At 43.2% G+C, this 19238-nt stretch overlaps 1 protein-coding gene across 1 annotated transcript in view; it reads left to right on the top strand.

Annotated features, from left to right (window-relative positions):
* The first annotated feature begins 8026 nt into the window (after positions 1 to 8026).
* The window catches only part of LOC134909102 (alpha-1,4-N-acetylglucosaminyltransferase-like), a 213919-nt gene continuing 202707 nt past the window's right edge, over positions 8027 to 19238 (top strand). The window contains exon 1 of the mRNA XM_063915539.1: positions 8027 to 8101. The gene's annotated coding sequence lies outside the window, so the exon portion shown is untranslated. The remainder of the gene's footprint in view (positions 8102 to 19238) is intronic.

The following is a 19238-nucleotide window of genomic DNA, read 5'->3' as shown; positions in this document are numbered from 1 at the left end:
TGTTTATAAGCATAATGGGTGGATGTATCAACAATAGCATGAATACATTTTTTTTTATTTTTTTTTACAGTGTTTGTAAAAAGCAGTACTACTCGTCCTCCAGTAACTCCCATCACATCTGAGGATGATGATGCTGCGGAAGCAGGTAAAGTGTCCATTGTAGTATAGGGTATGTTTGTAAAGGAATGGGCATAACCAAATGTAACTTTCATTAATAGGTCCATCAAAAGAAGTCTGGAGCAGCAGAAGTGGGACTTCTGGAAGACACCACCACAAAAAGACTGTGGCAGCAAAGAAAGCAAGGGCTGATGTCCAGGGCCAACCACATCAGGCTACCCCGCCACGAAGATTATCCACAGTATGTTCGGTCCCCCCACTCCAAATTTTGGACACACCTCCAAGACGTCATCCACACTCCCCTCATCTTGATTGTGAGTATCAAACTGAAATAAATGTACACAATTTCAGATCGTTAACAAACTTTTTCTTAACCGCATTAAGTAAAAACACATCAAAAACTTAAATAATTACCGAAGTAAGTAAAACATGAAATGTAATCCAAACAAAATGGCCTTGTCCACATCCAGTAAAGCTATGTATGTCCACTTGAGGCATACAGTAGCACATTGTGTGTAAGATGCTGCAACAGAAACTCATGTTTAGTTTTTGCAAATAGTAAGGTTGATTTTCAAATTTTTTCATGTGTGTTTGAGCTCACATTGCCAAATACATATAAAAACATTACTATGTTTGTTTGAGAAAAGCTATAAGGTAACACATTATAGGTTACAATGTGTTTTTATGTTGGAGTATGTCTGATCTACAATAAAACTAAAGTGTTTGCTTTCACAATTAAGTAACCAGAAACATTTGCCACAAACAGGCATATGTATGTATTTAAGTTAAGAGTGATGATGTTGCTAGGCAGAATATCTGAAAGCAACAGTGAATGACATGTGTTCCATGTATAGTGATTTGTTTTCATTTATCAAACATATGGATAGCTAACGGCAAATTTTTATACATTTCAGCTTCTAATCCTGGTAACAGCATCCCTCCGCAACAACTGCAACACAGTGACATGGAGGAGACAATCATCTTAGAAATGCAGCCATTAAGCCAAGGAATCAGCCCCCCAGCACCAGTGAGTACACCACCACAGCAAAGCACACCACAACCACAACACAGCCCAACAACACCAGTAACACAAGGCCCTGATCAGGTGTTTTGGACCATTTGGGCTAGACAGCAGGCCACAAATGTTTGCAAGCCTACCATGTCACCTCAGAAGAATCACCAGAAATCTGAGTAGACAAAATGAACAAACAACCAGAATTGGCAATACCATGGAACTCATGCGTACAGACATTACACAGGTCATGGGCAACTTACAGCGCATAATGGAAGAACAGCACAGACTAATGGAAGAACAGCACAGACAACAGCAAAGTTATATGAACATTTCTCAAAACAATCAAAAGATTAATGAAAGTTTATTCCGAATTGTAGACAATCAAAATGCTGCTACACGTGAACTCAATGCCACCCTCACTAACCTGAATGAAACACTCAGATCCATGCACCAACAGCAAACAAGCAGCAGTTCTGGTACAACTACTCCAAATATCACGCCAGTCTCATCACCACCAAGATGCTCCACTAGAGCACGACAACATGACAGTGCTATTGGCAAAGGGCAGGACAAGCAGGCACCCCCAAAAAAATAAAACAAAACAAACAAATTTAACATTTCTGAGAAGTAATTCAAAATAGTTAGTAAGTGTATGTTTGGCTAAATATATCTAACACTTAGCTCCTGGACAATTTATACAACATCATTAATTATAAGTGCTACAAACAACAGCATCAAATTTGTACGCACATTTATTCTTTACCATCTTTGTTTATTTTTGGAGGAGGGAAATGTTGTTGGAGCTGCACATACATGTTAGCAGGAAGTAACCATACCACTTGATTTTTTTTATAATCATTACTCTTTCTAGATTCCAATAATTCTCATATCCTGCAGCCAATCCAAATTACAATGTGATTGTTAACTATTTTACCTTTCTTCTCTATACAACATTACAAGAATAACACAATTGAGTGCGTAAAAAGCTTTTAATATGTTGTCATTGAATTGAGATAATTCATTGCCAAAATGAATGTCATTATTGTTGGGCCATGTTTGTGTGTGTTAAAAATGAGTAATAATGTTATCACACATGATGCAAAAACGAAAAAAAAAAATTCTAAACCAAAACACAAATAATGTGGATAATAATGTATATATGTGGCAAACTGTGTATTTCCTTACAAATCAGCAAGTTTACTGCAGCAAACATTACAAAAGAAATTATTTTTGATGAGAGTAAGTTTGTGTCCCTTAAATATGATGGAGCATCACACATAGGGACACATGTATTCCTCAAGGCTAACATATTATATGTTGAGGACTGTTTATTTAGAACACAGGTTCTCAAACTCAGCCCTCAGGACCCCACACAGTGCATGTTTTGCAGGTCTCCTCACAGAATCACGTGACATAATTAGCTCCACCTGTGAACCTTTTAAAATGTGTCTGTGAGTAATTCATACACCTGTGCTTCTACTGGGTTACCTGCAAAACATGCACTGTGTGTGGTCCTGAGGGCCGAGTTTGAGAACCTGTGCATTAGGATGTCCAACTGTTATGCACACCAGTGCCTGCAGGAATGTACTGGTGTTTGAACTGTTATGCACACCAGTGCCTGCAGGAATGTACTGGTGTCTGAACAGAGAGGGATGCAAAACAAATGAACTCACAGACAGACTGGGAAATATGACATAACGTACACAGAAGGTGATAGGGTAACAAAACCAACACAGAGTGAACAGAGAAGCCCAGAGGCTAAGAAACTGGGTGTCTCCCTAGTATTAGAAATGCTCAGATGGAAAAAGCAAGATGTTGTGTTTTAATACGTAGAGAACCCGAAATGCTGTTGCTAAGGGCAACAGCAAAACCCTAAAGGGTTACCAACGGGTGTGGCAGTAAACTCCTTGGTCAGAGATGGAATAATAGACACAAGGAGAGTCTCCACAATCCTAATTCTCACTTGCAGGGCCCAGGTTCAGCTTACTGCCACTAAACTGACACATGGACGCCCTGCACAGTGAGAGAGGATTATGCAGGCAGGTCTGAAAGTACAGCCACAAACCTGCTGGGTTCACAGAATAGCAAAAGAACCTCAGCAGGCTAAATGACTGACTCCAGTCTTACTGCTAGGTCTGGATTGGCAGAGTGTAGTACCAAATCCCCAGGCCTATTTGCAGTAAGCAACAACAAATACAAAGCTACACAGTACTGGCTAACTTTCAGGAACTGACTAACCAACAAAGATTCAGCAGCATCTGCTTAACCTGAGAAGAGGCCTTATAAAGCAGGTGCTGTCCACGCCCCCCTCAGACCTCACAGACTGTGAGCACAAAAACCAGCACCGGATCCCCTGCCTGTAACCACTGCATAGCAAAAGACCCGAACCGGAGTATCAGCTGCGCTCAGGTTACTCCGCTAGCACTTGTCTCCCGGTTGCCATGACGACGTGGCAGCACAGGGCAGGAGACCCTAACACCAACACAATCATAAAGTAAAATACTAAATAAATTACTATGTGGATTATGTGTGCTTATAATAAATTATCAGTGCAAGTTTACGAACACTTATCCAGACTTAATGCATGCCACTCATAATCTGTTGTTTAGATTTTTTTTTAAAAACACAAGACACATGCGACATTTGTTTTGCATAAAGCGAGGGTATGTTTGTATGTCTCAAGGAGACAGACACATTCTGAGTAATGGTTTTTACACTAAAAATGGACCAACATCTATTTATGATTACACAACAAATGAAATAAGCAAAACAAACTTACCTTAGAAATAGCGAGTGATGAGCTCTTGCCTAACCTGCCTCCCTACATCTGTACTCCAAGTATCACCAGATGTCTCTAATTCCTCTGCTTGCTGGCTACTTTCTTCATCCTCCTCCTCCTCCTCAACATGTGGCAGATGTTGTTGCAAACACATGTTATGAAGAAAGCAGCAGCAGAACACAATATGAGTCACCTTGGAGGGACTATACAACAAAAGGCCACCAGACTTATCCAGACACCGAAACCTAGATTTCAGCACACCAAAACATCTTTCTATCACATTCCGCGTGGACTTATGTGCATTATTGTAATTGTGTTCAGCAGGGGTATCAGGTCGGGACAATGGAGTTAGAAGCCAAGAGAAACAGCCATATCCTCCATCACCTAAAAGTCAGATATAGTAACGTGATTCATGTTAAGATACAGCAACACATAAGTAACATACTGTGGGGCAGATGTATTAACCTGTAGAAGGCATAAGGAAGTGATAAACCAGTGATATGTGCAAGGTTATAAAGGCAGCGGACAATCTGTTCCTAAATATTCATTTACATATTGGAGCTGATTGGCTGGTGCCTTTATCACCTTGCACATATCACTGGTTTCTCACTTCCTTATGCTTTCTACAGGTTAATACATCTGCCCCTGTATTTGGACAAAGTATACGCAGGCCTACACATATCAAATTACATACCCAGCAGCCATCCATCTGGCATTTGTCCGTCCTCAAACTTATCAAAGAGGGATGACTGACTAAGGATGAAGGAGTCATGGCAGCCCCCAGGGTAACCAGCAACAACACTCATTGTTTTGAGACTTGCATCACAAACCACCTGCACATTTGTGGAGTGTTCGAAATGGCGATTAGTATATATGTGCTGCCTGCCCCTAGGTGGTCTCAGCTGAATGTGTGTGTGCAATCTATGGCTCCAAGCACATTGGGCATGCCAGCCAGCTCATAGAAATCTACCCTGATGGCATGCCACTGAGACTCCTGGGTAGGGAAGCAAATTGAGGCATCGATGTGGGGCTGCAAAACAGCCAACACCTGTGTGTATATTTGAAAGAACAATAAACATGAGATTTTAGGACAGAACTGGCCACCGAGAAATTAAAACAAACAAAAAACAGAAGAGGTAGTTAGGTATACATCACCTGTGTTAATATTCTGGAAAATGAGGGCTGTGAGATTCCTATGACATCCCCAGACACAGCCTGAAAGCTGCCAGTAGCCATAAAGTGCAACACAGCCAGGAGTTTGTGCAGGCCTGAGACAGAGCAAGCGTGCTGTCTCAGGGTCTAGGCCCAGTTTGACAAGGTCATACAGACGGAAAATGTTGTTACGATTTAGACGGAACATCTGTATGACCGTATCATCGGACAATGCATTCAAGTTTAAACGCCCCCTAAAAAAACGAGGCCTGCGCAGCCTCCGCGGAACCTGTACTACCTGCTGACCATGTTCAGTTTGTTGGCCCTGGGTACTTACAGGCTGATGTCTGAGTCTGAGGAATCCCACAGCACACAAAATATCACTGGTCCACAGTCCTGCTGCCATTTCTGAGTGTAGGTGGATTGAATTGGGCCTAACATCCTTTTATAGACATCCGTATTCAGGTGTGATTGATTTTTGAGATGCAACACATGTAAACACGACTGAAAAAAGCAGGTCTATTTTTTTGCCGCTTTTTTTACCGAATCGCAAAAAAATACGACCGCAATTGAGCACTCAGAAACTAACAAACAAATACGAATGAATAGTGAATTCCCGTATTGTATGAAATAACAGCCGCGTTTGACCGATGGTCTATTAATTCGTATTTCTGAACTTTGCTAATCAAACCATTACCAATAGTCCAAGCACTGCCGAGATTGGTGCTTAGTGAATTCCCAGATTGGGACTTAGAAAAAAAAAAAACACAAATCGGACAAACTCGAATTCTTAGTAAATTTTGGCCCATGTATTATAATAAAAATAGTACAGACTATGCTACACAACACAATAATATAGCCTAGCTGTGGAAAGAGACAATTTTCAACACAGTAAAGTAATTGGTAAAGCAATGTATATTGTATAAGAGTATATCAATGGAAAACAGTCAACAACAAAAAACAGTCAATACAATAATAAATATGATACTGGCGTGTCCGGGGGGAGTCACGACCACCTGCAGCAGCACCTACTTACTGGTACCAGCTTCCCCTGGCTGGCTCTTTCCAGCAGCCCTGCACCAGCCTCAGTCAGACCACTGCTGATTTCTCTCCCTGCACCTTGCTCTGATGCCTCCCCAGCTGGTTGATCCGCTGTTCGGCTCCCGTCCAGTGATGTCCCGATGCCTGGCTTTGTCCCTTGCTTGGTGCGCTCCCCGGCTCCCGTATCCTGGGATCAGCACCATCTGGGTCCGACCGGCTCACAGCACCTCCATCCCGCACGAGCGCGTCCTGCTCGTGCTCCCTGGCGCCCGGCAGCCAGCAGCCGTCACTTCCGGTTCCGGGTCCTCACTGCGTCTCCGTCACGCCTCCGTCTCGCCTGCACCTATTAATTGTTTTCATTATGGAAATGCCTACATTATGTCCCTGCTGACATTTTGACTGTCTACATAAATATTTTGTTAACATATAGTCCATGTCGAATTTGTCTATAATATCACTGTCTATATTTTGCATGTGTAATCTACAGAACCACACTCCTCCAGATTACGTACAGTTAAATGTGATTCGTTATGAAACCAGGTAAAAACACCTCTGCCAAATGTTTCTGTTTAAATGACTTTGTTCTGCTTGCGGGCATTGGAATTGTTGATCTGCCACATCCAGTGTATGCACAGTAAGTAGTTTGTTCTGTGTAATTTACCTACTTTAATTAGACAATGTTCCTGTAGCATTCTATAGCTCAGAGCATGCTGGTATCTCTCTCCATACCTTTATGCTCAGATTTGATCTGTAGAAAACCCTGTTTTCTGAGTACTTCAGCTCAGTCTCTCTCAGTCAATCATATGGAATTCAAAGCGAGTCTACTGACTACTTGCATTCATTTTGGTTTAAGTATATAATTAACCTTTATTTTTACATTTACAAAATTTATATTAGTATTATTATTAATAATAATAATAATAGTGCAGATATACTACATTATTTCTTTCTCTTACCTTTTCATGTAATCATTGTACTGACTAGGAATTAACGTATTGGGATGAGTTTGGCATCCAATCGGTCGTGATGTCGGTGGTCATGTGACCAATAGCAAAATACCGACAACACTCAGGACACCAGTGCCGGGACACTGACAGCCGAAATTCCGAAGGTAAGTATCTCTGTGGGTATTAGGGTTAGGGTCGGTGGAGGGGACTAGTGTTTGGGTTAGGCATTAGGGGGATTAGGGTTAAGCACTAGGGGGGTGATTAGCCATAGCCACACACCCCGAAAATTAGCCCTAGCCGCCACTCCCCTAGATTTAGCCCTAGCCGCCACCAGAGGAGGGTTAATGTGTGTGTGTGTGTGTGTGTGTGTGTGTGGGGGTTAGCCTACTTACCCTCCCCCCCCAAAATGAGTTGGGATTCTCGAGTTCGGGATGCCGGGGTCAGTCATATCACACCCAATTTATACTATATCTAAAATATTGTTGTTTTTCATATTAATATGTCTGTATGTTCAGTACTGTGAAGCTGACCCAGGACGTGGTGGGTAGCCGCCTGCCAACGCTCAGGAGCTGTGCTGGCAGGGAGCCACTCAGTGGGTGCAAAAGCATCACCGCTGTGCAATGCTTTTGCACCCTTACGGTGGGGAGGGGGAGCAGGGCCTGACATGTGGGGCGGACTAGCCCAGTGCTGGGCGTCCCTCCGCATGGAATCTGATCGTAGATGCGCTAAATTTTGCACATCTATGATCAGTAGATGGTACAGTAGAAGCAGTGCTTTCTGTAAATAAAATGTACCACTAATCTTTTTTTGTTATTCTAGAATTTTGTTAAAAAAATATATAAATAGACTGAATGAATGGGAACAATCTGCTTTGCATTATTGTAAAGTCAATAGTGCCTAACACGTGGAATAAGCACAAGATAAACTTGTAAGCTGAGAACAGAGCCAAGCAGTGACTTAAAGCTTACACTAGTATTTTAGATTTGGTCTTTACTGAATAGTTTACGTGGTGCATGGTCCTTTCTTTCAATAGATGTCTAAAGATATAAGGTACAGTATAATACTGTTTGATATATTTTTCTTTTATGTTTATCTCATAGTTTGTGTTTATTCTTCACATTTTACTCTTACTTTAGTATTTTAATTTTTTAACCAATGTATTGTGATGCTTTTTAAGTAGTGGGACATACTGTACCTTTATACAGTATGTGTTTCATGGTTGTTGTTTTTTTACTGACACTACTATCATAGAACATCATATTGTATTGTGAAAAAGTTTAAACCTTTAAACGTTGCTGTGTTTTGCTATTATTTAATTGTATAGATTTTAATTTGAGCATTAAACAACAATAGACTATAAACAATAAAAAAAAAAAGCTTAGTAGTAGAGTTATGTCATTCATTAAAAAAATCATGCTAAAGCAGCTATTTGATATACAGTATCACGCAAACATATTTAACCCTGAAAATGTCAACTGCATATAACGGATTGAGAGACAGAAAACTGAATTGCATTCATTAACATACTGTACATTTACAGAGGTTTCCTCTTGTAACTATCCTTCTTTCTGGACTTACTGCAACTAACTTGCAAAAGCCTTATATAGTAGGTTGTTACTTATTTCTTGGTGGTTAATATCTTCTTTATACAGTCATACTGCTCACAACTAGGGAATGCACCGGGCCATTTTTTGTGTTTTGTGTTTTGGATATGGATCCCTTTCGTGTTTTGGATCTGGCTCGGTTTTGCAAAAACCACCCTTGTGGGTTTTGGTTCTGAATTTTTTTAAAAAAAATTATCAAAACAGCTAAAATAACAGAATTTGGGGGCATTATTGTTCCTACAGTATTATTAACCTCAATAACATTCATTTTCACTCATTACCAGACTATTCTGAACACATCATAGCTCACAATATTGCTTTTATCCATTTTAGGCCAAAAAAGTTGCACCGAGGTAGCTGGACGGAACAGCAGCAGCCCTTGAATGTATATACTGGGAGGACAAAATATTTAAAAAAAGAATGTATTTAAAAAAAGACGCATTAGGCAAGGCTCAAGACTCAGTTCACAAAAAGATGATTAAGGCAAAGAAGAATAAAAAAGACAATATTTTAGATTTAATGTATTTAATTTATTTTAATTTCAATTTATTTTAATTTAATTTATTTAATTTCATTTATTTAGAATTAAATTCTTAATTTCCTCAAATATATCTTTGATATGCAAAAAGTTCACTATATGAGGGTGGAGAGTTTATTTATATTCATTTAATTTAAATGTATCTCATTTATAATTATTATTAATAATATTAATTTGAATTAATTACAATGTGGTGATAAAAAGAGTTATGTAAATAGGACAATAAGTTATAATAGGAATATGAGCTACAGACACCACACCCTGGAATGGATGGAGCCCTCCTGGATGTATTCTGGGAGGATACAGCACAAAATATAAAAAAAGATGTCTTTGCTTTTGGGTGGACTGACAGAACACCCCTAGATGGACGGAGTAGCTGCAGTCGCTGGATGTATACTGGGATCACACAGCACAAAATATTAATTTAAATCAAAATATATATATTATTTTTTTATATCACATACTGCAGTTACAGTGTCACACAAATGAGTCAAAAATATGTAGAAATATTTTTTATATCACACACCGGTGGTTACAGTGTCACACAAATGAATCAGAAATATATATAATAATTACACACTGCGGTTGACTATATTGACAGCGTCGCACAATGTGTTTATGAGTAGGAAATAATATACTGTGGTCTGACCGGCAGTGTCACTGTATGAAAATAAAATAAAAATTGTATAGTACACTAGGGTACAGCACAAACAAAAAAATTGATATACATTTTCTAATTATAATTTTAGGCTTTTTGGGGCTAATTCAGACTGGATCACTACAGTGATCGCAGTCTGAATCACTTTGTGGAGTGTGCACGCACCCCGTGAGCCCACTGGAGCAATCGTCTCTACCTGATTGAAAGGCAGAAGAGGTCACGGGGCAGGAGGGGGCGTGCCAACGGCATTAGAATGCCGTTGGTGGGGTATGGTCCGGACAACGCAGGCATATCTGCACCATGGGGGGGGGGGGGGTGGCAGCTGCGTGATGTCACACACAGCCAATGCAACCCGGGACGCGGTGAGTAGTGGCCTGTCAGTGCGCAGGAGCCGCACTGGCAGGGAGATACTTGCCAGGTACAAAAACATCAACGCCATGCGATGCTTTTAAACCTGTGCGGAGGGTAAGGCCTGACATGCGGGGTGGACTAGCCCTGTGCTGGGCATCCCTCCTGCATGTCAGAGTAAATGATCGTAGATTTTCTAATTTTGCACATCTATGATCAGATCTGAATGACCCCCCTTGTTTTTAGCTATTATTATTTTAATTTTACACTGGGGCGGAGCCCCTGGATGGACGTACAGATCACCCCTTTCAGATACAGAAGACAGAGCACCCCTTTCAAATACATAATAGAAATATATTTTTGGCTTTGAATTCCACACAGTAGTGTATGGCATCCGCAGTACTAGTCGTCACTGAGTGATGCACCAACAGAAATATATTTTTGGCTCTGGATCACACACATATATATAGCAGAAATATGGCAGTACTCGTAGTTGTCACTGAGTGATGCACCAATAGAAATATATTTGTGGCTTTGGATCACACACAGATATATAGCAGTAGTATACAGCAGCACTGGCAGTCATCACTGAGTGATGCACCAATAGAAAATAAGAATTTACTTACCGATAATTCTATTTCTCGTAGTCCGTAGTGGATGCTGGGGACTCCGTAAGGACCATGGGGAATAGCGGCTCCGCAGGAGACTGGGCACAAAAGTAAAGCTTTAGGACTACCTGGTGTGCACTGGCTCCTCCCCTATGACCCTCCTCCAAGCCTCAGTTAGGATACTGTGCCCGGACGAGCGTACACAATAAGGAAGGATTTTGAATCCCGGGTAAGACTCATACCAGCCACACCAATCACACCGTATAACTTGTGATCTAAACCCAGTTAACAGCATGATAACAGAGGAGCCTCTAGAAAAGATGGCTCACTACAGCAATAACCCGATTTTTGGTAACAATAACTATGTACCAGTATTGCAGACAATCCGCACTTGGGATGGGCGCCCAGCATCCACTACGGACTACGAGAAATAGAATTATCGGTAAGTAAATTCTTATTTTCTCTGACGTCCTAGTGGATGCTGGGGACTCCGTAAGGACCATGGGGATTATACCAAAGCTCCCAAACGGGCGGGAGAGTGCGGATGACTCTGCAGCACCAAATGAGAGAACTCCAGGTCCTCCTCAGCCAGGGTATCAAATTTGTAGAATTTTACAAACGTATTTGCTCCTGACCAAGTAGCTGCTCGGCAAAGTTGTAAAGCCGAGACCCCTCGGGCAGCCGCCCAAGATGAGCCCACCTTCCTTGTGGAGTGGGCATTTACAGATTTTTGGCTGTGGCAGGCCTGCCACAGAATGTGCAAGCTGAATTGTACTACAAATCCAACGAGCAATAGTCTGCTTAGAAGCAGGAGCACCCAGCTTGTTGGGTGCATACAGGATAAACAGCGAGTCAGATTTTCTGACTCCAGCCGTCCTGGAAACATATATTTTCAGGGCCCAGACAACGTCTAGCAACTTGGAGTCCTCCAAGTCCCTAGTAGCCGCAGGCACCACAATAGGTTGGTTCAGGTGAAAACGCTGAAACCACCTTAGGGAGAAACTGAGGACGAGTCCTCAATTCCGCCCTGTCCGAATGGAAAATCAGATAAGGGCTTTTACAGGATAAAGCCGCCAATTCTGACACGCGCATGGCCCAGGCCAGGGCCAACAGCATGACCACTTTCCATGTGAGATATTTTAACTCCACAGATTTAAGTGGTTCAAACCAATGTGACTTTGAGATCTCAATGTAGTTTTGGGTTCCAAAGGTGCCACTGGAGGCACAAAAGGAGGCTGTATATACAGTACCCCTTTTACAAACGTCTGAACTTCAGGGACTGAAGCTAGTTCTTTTTGGAAGAAAATTGACAGGGCCGAAATTTGAACCTTAATGGACCCCAATTTCAGGCCCATAGACACTCCTGTTTGCAGGAAATGTAGGAATCGACCCAGTTGAAATTCCTCCGTCGGGCCTTACTGGCCTCGCACCACGCAACATATTTTCGCCAAATGCGGTGATAATGTTTTGCGGTTACATCCTTCCTGGCTTTGATCAGGATAGCGATGACTTCATCCGGAATGCCTTTTTCCTTCAGGATCCGGCGTTCAACCGCCATGCCGTCAAACGCAGCCGCGGTAAGTCTTGGAACAGACAGGGTCCTTGCTGGAGCAGGTCCCTTCTTAGAGGTAGAGGCCACGGATCCTCCGTGAGCATCTCTTGAAGTTCCGGTTACCAAGTCCTTCTTGGCCAATCCGGAGCCACGAATATAGTGCTTACTCCTCTCCATCTTATAATTCTCAGTACCTTGGGTATGAGAGGCAGAGGAGGGAACACATACACTGACTGGTACACCCACGGTGTTACCAGAGCGTCTACAGCTATTGCCTGAGGGTCCCTTGACCTGGCGCAATACCTGTCGAGTTTTTCCCAACGGTTTATAATCAGGTGGAAGACTTCTGGGTGAAGTCCCCACTCTCCCGGGTGGAGGTCGTGTCTGCTGAGGAAGTCTGCTTCCCAGTTGTCCACTCCCGGAATGAATACTGCTGACAGTGCTATCACATGATTTTCCGCCCAGCGAAGAATCCTTGCAGCTTCTGCCATTGCCCTCCTGCTTCTTGTGCCACCCTGTCTGTTTACGTGGGTGACTGCCGTGATGTTGTCCGACTGGATCAACACCGGCTGACCTTGAAGCAGAGGTCTTGCTAAGCTTAGAGCATTGTAAATGGCCCTTAGCTTCAGGATATTTATGTGAAGTGATGTCTCCAGGCTTGACCATAAGCCCTGGAAATTCCTTCCCTGTGTGACTGCTCCCCAGCCTCGCAGGCTGGCATCCGTGGTCACCAGGACCCAGTCCTGAATGCCGAATCTGCGGCCCTCTAGAAGATGAGCACTCTGCAACCACCACAGGAGGGACACCCTTGTCCTTGGTGACAGGGTTATCCGCTGATGCATCTGAAGATGCGACCCGGACCATTTGTCCAGCAGGTCCCACTGGAAAGTTCTTGCGTGGAATCTGCCGAATGGGATTGCTTCGTAGGAAGCCACCATTTTTCCCAGAACCCTTGTGCATTGATGCACTGAGACTTGGCTCGGTTTTAGGAGGTTCCTGACTAGCTCGGATAACTCCCTGGCTTTCTCCTCCGGGAGAAACACCTTTTTTCTGGACTGTGTCCAGGATCATCCCTAGGAACAGAAGACGAGTCGTCGGAACCAGCTGTGATTTTGGAATATTGAGAATCCAACCGTGCTGCCGCAACACTACCTGAGATAGTGCTACACCGACCTCCAACTGTTCTCTGGATCTTACCCTTATCAGGAGATCGTCCAAGTAAGGGATAACTAAAACTCCCTTCCTTCGAAGGAGTATCATCATTTCGGCCATTACCTTGGTAAAGACCCGGGGTGCCGTGGACCATCCAAACGGCAGCGTCTGAAACTGATAGTGACAGTTCTGTACCACAAACCTGAGGTACCCTTGGTGAGAAGGGTAAATTGGGACATGAAGGTAAGCATCCTTTATGTCCAGAGACACCATGTAGTCCCCTTCTTCCAGGTTCGCGATCACTGCTCTGAGTGACTCCATCTTGAATTTGAACTTCTGTATGTAAGTGTTCAAAGATTTTAGATTTAAAATCGGTCTCACCGAGCCGTCCGGCTTCGGTACCACAACAGTGTGGAATAATACCCCTTTCCCTGTTGCAGGAGGGGTACCTTGATTATCACCTGCTGGGAATACAGCTTGTGAATGGCTTCCAAAACTGCCTCCCTGTCGGAGGGAGACGTCGGTAAAGCCGACTTTAGGAAACGGCGAGGGGGAGACGTCTCGAATTCCAATTTGTACCCCTGAGATACCACCTGAAGGATCCAGGGGTCTACTTGCAAGTGAGCCCACTGCGCGCTGAAATTCTTGAGACGGGCCCCCACCCTGCCTGAGTCCGCTTGTAAAGCCCCAGCGTCATGCTGAGGGCTTGGCAGAGGCGGGAGAGGGCTTCTGTTCCTGGGAACTGGCTGATTTCTGCAGCCTTTTTCCTCTCCCTCTGTCACGGGGCAGAAATGAGGAACCTTTTGCCCGCTTGCCCTTATGGGAACGAAAGGACTGCGCCTGATAATACGGCGTCTTCTTATGTTGAGAGGCGACCTGGGGTAAAAACGTGGATTTCCCAGCTGTTGCCGTGGCCACCAGGTCTGAAAGACCGACCCCAAATAACTCCTCCCCTTTATAAGGCAATACTTCCATATGCCGTTTGGAATCCGCATCACCTGACCACTGTCGTGTCCATAACCCTCTTCTGGCAGAAATGGACAACGCACTTACTCTTGATGCCAGTCGGCAAATATTCCGCTGTGCATCACGCATATATAGAAATGCATCTTTTAAATGCTCTATAGGCAATAATATACTGTCCCTATCTAGGGTATCAATATTTTCAGTCAGGGAATCCGACCACGCCAACCCAGCACTGCACATCCAGGCTGAGGCGATTGCTGGTCGCAGTATAACACCAGTATGTGTGTAAATACATTTTAGGATACCCTCCTGCTTTCTATCAGCAGGATCCTTAAGGGCGGCCATCTCAGGAGAGGGTAGAGCCCTTGTTTTTACAAGCGTGTGAGCGCTTTATCCACCCTAGGGGGGTGTTTCCCAACGCACCCTAACCTCTGGCGGGAAAGGATATAATGCCAATAACTGTTTAGAAATTATCAGTTTTTATCGGGGGAAACCCACGCTTCATCACACACCTCATTTAATTTCTCAGATTCAGGAAAACTACAGGTAGTTTTTCCTCACCGAACATAATACCCCTTTTGGTGGTACTCGTATTATCAGAAATGTGTAAAACATTTTTCATTGCCTCAATCATGTAACGTGTGGCCCTACTGGAAGTCACATTTGTCTCTTCACCGTCGACACTGGAGTCAGTATCCGTGTCGGCGTCTGTATCTGCCATCTGAGGTAACGGGCGCTTTAGAGCCCCTGACGGCCTATGAGACGTCTGGACAGGCACAAGCTGAGTAGCCGGCTGTCTCATGTCAACCACTATCTTTTGTAAAGAGCTGACACTGTTAATTCCTTCCAACAGTTCACCCACTCAGGTGTCGACCCCCTAGGGGGTGACATCCCTATTACAGGCAATTTGCTCCGCCTCCACATCATTTTCCTCCTCATACATGTCGACACAAACGTACCGACACACAGCACACACACAGGGAATGCTCTGATAGAGGACAGGACCCCACTAGCCCTTTGGGGAGACAGAGGGAGAGTTTGCCAGCACACACCAGAGCGCTGTATATATACAGGGATAACCTTATATAAGTGTTTTTCCCCTTATAGCTGCTGTATTGTTAATACTGCGCCTAATTTGTGCCCTCCTCTCTTTTTTAACCCTTTCTGTAGTGTAGTGACTGCAGGGGAGAGCCAGGGGAGCTTCCCTCCAACGGAGCTGTGAGGGAAAATGGCGCCAGTGTGCTGAGGAGATAGGCTCCGCCCCTTTTTCGCGGACTTTTCTCCTGCTTTTTTATGGATTCTGGCAGGGGTTAAAATTCATCCATATAGCCCTGGGGGCTATATGTGATGTATTTTCGCCAGCCAAGGTGTTTTAATTGCTGCTCAGGGCGCCCCCCCCTAGCGCCCTGCACCCTCAGTGACCGAAGTGTGAAGTGTGCTGAGGAGCAATGGCGCACAGCTGCAGTGCTGTGCGCTACCTTGGTGAAGACAGGATATCTTCTGCCGCCGATTTTCCGGACCTCTTCTTGCTTCTGGCTCTGTAAGGGGGCCGGCGGCGCGGCTCTGGGACCGGACTCCATGGCTGGGCCTGTGTTCGATCCCTCTGGAGCTAATGGTGTCCAGTAGCCTAAGAAGCCCAATCCACTCTGCACGCAGGTGAGTTCGCTTCTTCTCCCCTTAGTCCCTCGATGCAGTGAGCCTGTTGCCAGCAGGTCTCACTGAAAATAAAAAACCTAAACTAAACTTTTCACTAAGCAGCTCAGGAGAGCCACCTAGTGTGCACCCTTCTCGTTCGGGCACAAAAATCTAACTGAGGCTTGGAGGAGGGTCATAGGGGAGGAGCCAGTGCACACCAGGTAGTCCTAAAGCTTTACTTTTGTGCCCAGTCTCCTGCGGAGCCGCTATTCCCCATGGTCCTTACGGAGTCCCCAGCATCCACTAGGACGTCAGAGAAATATATGTTTTGTTCTCTGGATCACACACAGGGGATATATAGCAATAGTGTACGGCAGTACTGGTAGTCATCACTGAGTGACGCACCAATAGAAATATTTTTTTGCTTTGGATCACATAGAGAGGAGATATAGCAGTAGTGTACAGCAGCCGCTGTACTAGTAGTCAGAGTGACGCACCAATAGAAATATATTTTTTGCTTTGGATCACACACACACAGATATATAGCAGTAGTGTAGGGCAGTACTGGTAGTTGTCACTGAGTGACGCACCAATAGAAATATATTTTTTGCTCTTGATCATACACAGAGGATATATAGCAGTAGTGTACAGCAGCCACAGTACTAGTAGTCAGAGTGACGCACCAATAAATATATTTTTTGCTTTGGATCACATACAGAGGATATATAGCAGTAGTGTACGACAGTACACAGCCACTTAAAGACAGAGAACAGCACCTGGCCCTATGCATAGCCACAGTTTGCTATATGCAGTGCACTGTCTACTATGCAGAGCTCTAACACAGTGACAGTCACAGCACAGCTACACAAGCAGCACCCCGTGTTAACTCAACTCTCCTGCTGCAACCCATCTGCTCTCTCCTGTCCCCCTACCCTAACCTGCCTATCCGATTACAGCACAGAATACAGCACAGAAGGAACACGTCCTTACTGTGCACTCTCCAAGTCTGGCGTGAAGATGGCACCGATCACCGGGACTATATAATATATATATAGAATCCAAAACCCACGAGGTGCGACAGCGGGATGATGACGTTTTGCCTCATTTTCGTATCTGTGTTAAGAGCGAAAAACCGAATCCGCTCATCCCTACTCACTTCATTAAGTGTGTGTGTGTGTGTGTCTTAGCTACAGTATGTGAACATTTGTTTTAGTCTTTTTGTTCACTTGTATTGATGGGAAGATTAAGTCTATTGGCTGCTTTGTTTTGCAGAAAGCTGCAATATAAGTTTTTAAATAATGTAAAAGTGTAAAAATACTTTTGGCTGCATTCCATGTTCTTTTTGATGGGTAAAGGGATGTCTGAGTTCAGACTAATATCTTTTGACACTATATTGATACTTGTCTGCTGAAATGTACACTTAACAAATAGATTATTAAATTAGGAGAAATTATAATATATGCTTATTTTTGGAACAGTAATCAAATGATCTATTAATCAAAGTTTATACATTTAATAAACAATCACTAGCTAATGTGTTTCAGAAAAAGGTCAGGAAAATAATTAAATAGAGACATTGTTAACATCAAACGTGTAAAACATAATACTGCAAACTATCAAACACTTTTCCAGCATGAAGCAATAGAATAATGACAGGTGACCTCCTGGACTATTTGGCATTTATTGTCTATAAATACCATTGTGTGGTTCCTGGCATGGCGCTTTGGGATAAACCCAATTCAATTGTAGTCAATCAGGGATAGGAGAACTTGCTTGTAGTTTTTAATCTGTATGATGAGTGCATTTTCCTCTAAGGTATTCTTCTGCCCAGTTGCTTTGTTAATTATCAAAGTAATTTGCATTGATGAGCAGCTAAATTGTTAATTAGGGGTTTGAACTGTTACTGTACATGGTTAGCAGAGGAGAGTTGCTTTAACTACTACCTGGCATTAACAAATGGAATGCACCCAGCTGGGCTTTACATGACATGGCCACATCCCTCCATCTCTGCCATTCACCGCATCCCCTGTCTGTTATGGAGAAAATCCCTTCTGCAAATGTGCAGTACAGATCCTATCCTCCAGAGCTCCTCCTGGGTGATGTTGTGGCCTGTGACTATGGAGGGGGGCATGCAGGAGAAGTAGATCAGTAATTTAGAGAGATCTATTGAAAATTGGGCCATGAACTGACCAAATGATTAGGGGTACCTGTAGTGAAGGCCCCACAGGGACTAAAGGCCAGTGATGGCATTTAAAGCACACAGGCCCACTTGGGGCACTTAAGGCAGGGGTGGTCCCTATGATTTAAAAGTGGTTGGGGTAGCATTTAGTGGACATACTGTATGACATCATTCTCTTTCTTTTAATGAAATTCCTGTCTCTGCCTCCCTGTGCTTGCATACACTGCTGGGCGCCTTGAAGGAGCTCAGCGCAAGAAAATCTCTGGCAAGATGGCCACCAGTGATTGCCCAAGTGGAATATGAGTTATGCAGTTTATTGCTGGTTCTGGAGTACTGTAGTGATACCTCGCTAAATCTGGGGTATCGAAATATCACTGTGAGTAGTGTGAGGATGGAATGTGTCCCCACTTAAGCCAGCTGAACAACTGTTTAATGGGAGAAGAAAAAATTACGTCTACACACCAGAAAAATTTCCTTACAAATGATATCTTCTTATATATTATAATTCTATAAAATTAAATTGTTTCTAACAAAGTAGGGGATGCTACCACAGACAAAAAAAAGGATAATTCAATAATTACAGAGGAAAGAGTCTATAAATGGTGCACTAAAAAATAAAATATAACTTTTATTAAACAATTGGTTAAATCTAGTGAGCTAGCAGACTTAACCCCACAGAAAAAAAATAGTGATATCTGGTGGCAAATGATTTAGTGTCAGTGTAAGGGGTGGCCAGAAGGGGACAACCTGATATGGTTAGTCAGCTTGACAAATTATTGCAATATTCCATGAATATAAATGAAATACAGTTTGGAGTGTAATTAGGTTCTAATTTTGGTTTTGGTTCTAATTTTGGTTTTGGTTTTAATTTCATCATCGTGTTTTGGTTTTGCAAAAACACCCTCAACTGTTTTGGTTCAGATTTCGAATTAAAATTCTGAATCTTG

The sequence above is a fragment of the Pseudophryne corroboree genome, chromosome 4 (genome assembly GCF_028390025.1).
Source record: "Pseudophryne corroboree isolate aPseCor3 chromosome 4, aPseCor3.hap2, whole genome shotgun sequence".
In the NCBI taxonomy this organism is placed as follows: domain Eukaryota; kingdom Metazoa; phylum Chordata; class Amphibia; order Anura; family Myobatrachidae; genus Pseudophryne; species Pseudophryne corroboree.
The sequence above is the reverse complement of the archived record's forward strand: the minus strand, read 5'-3'. Positions and strand labels throughout refer to the sequence as shown.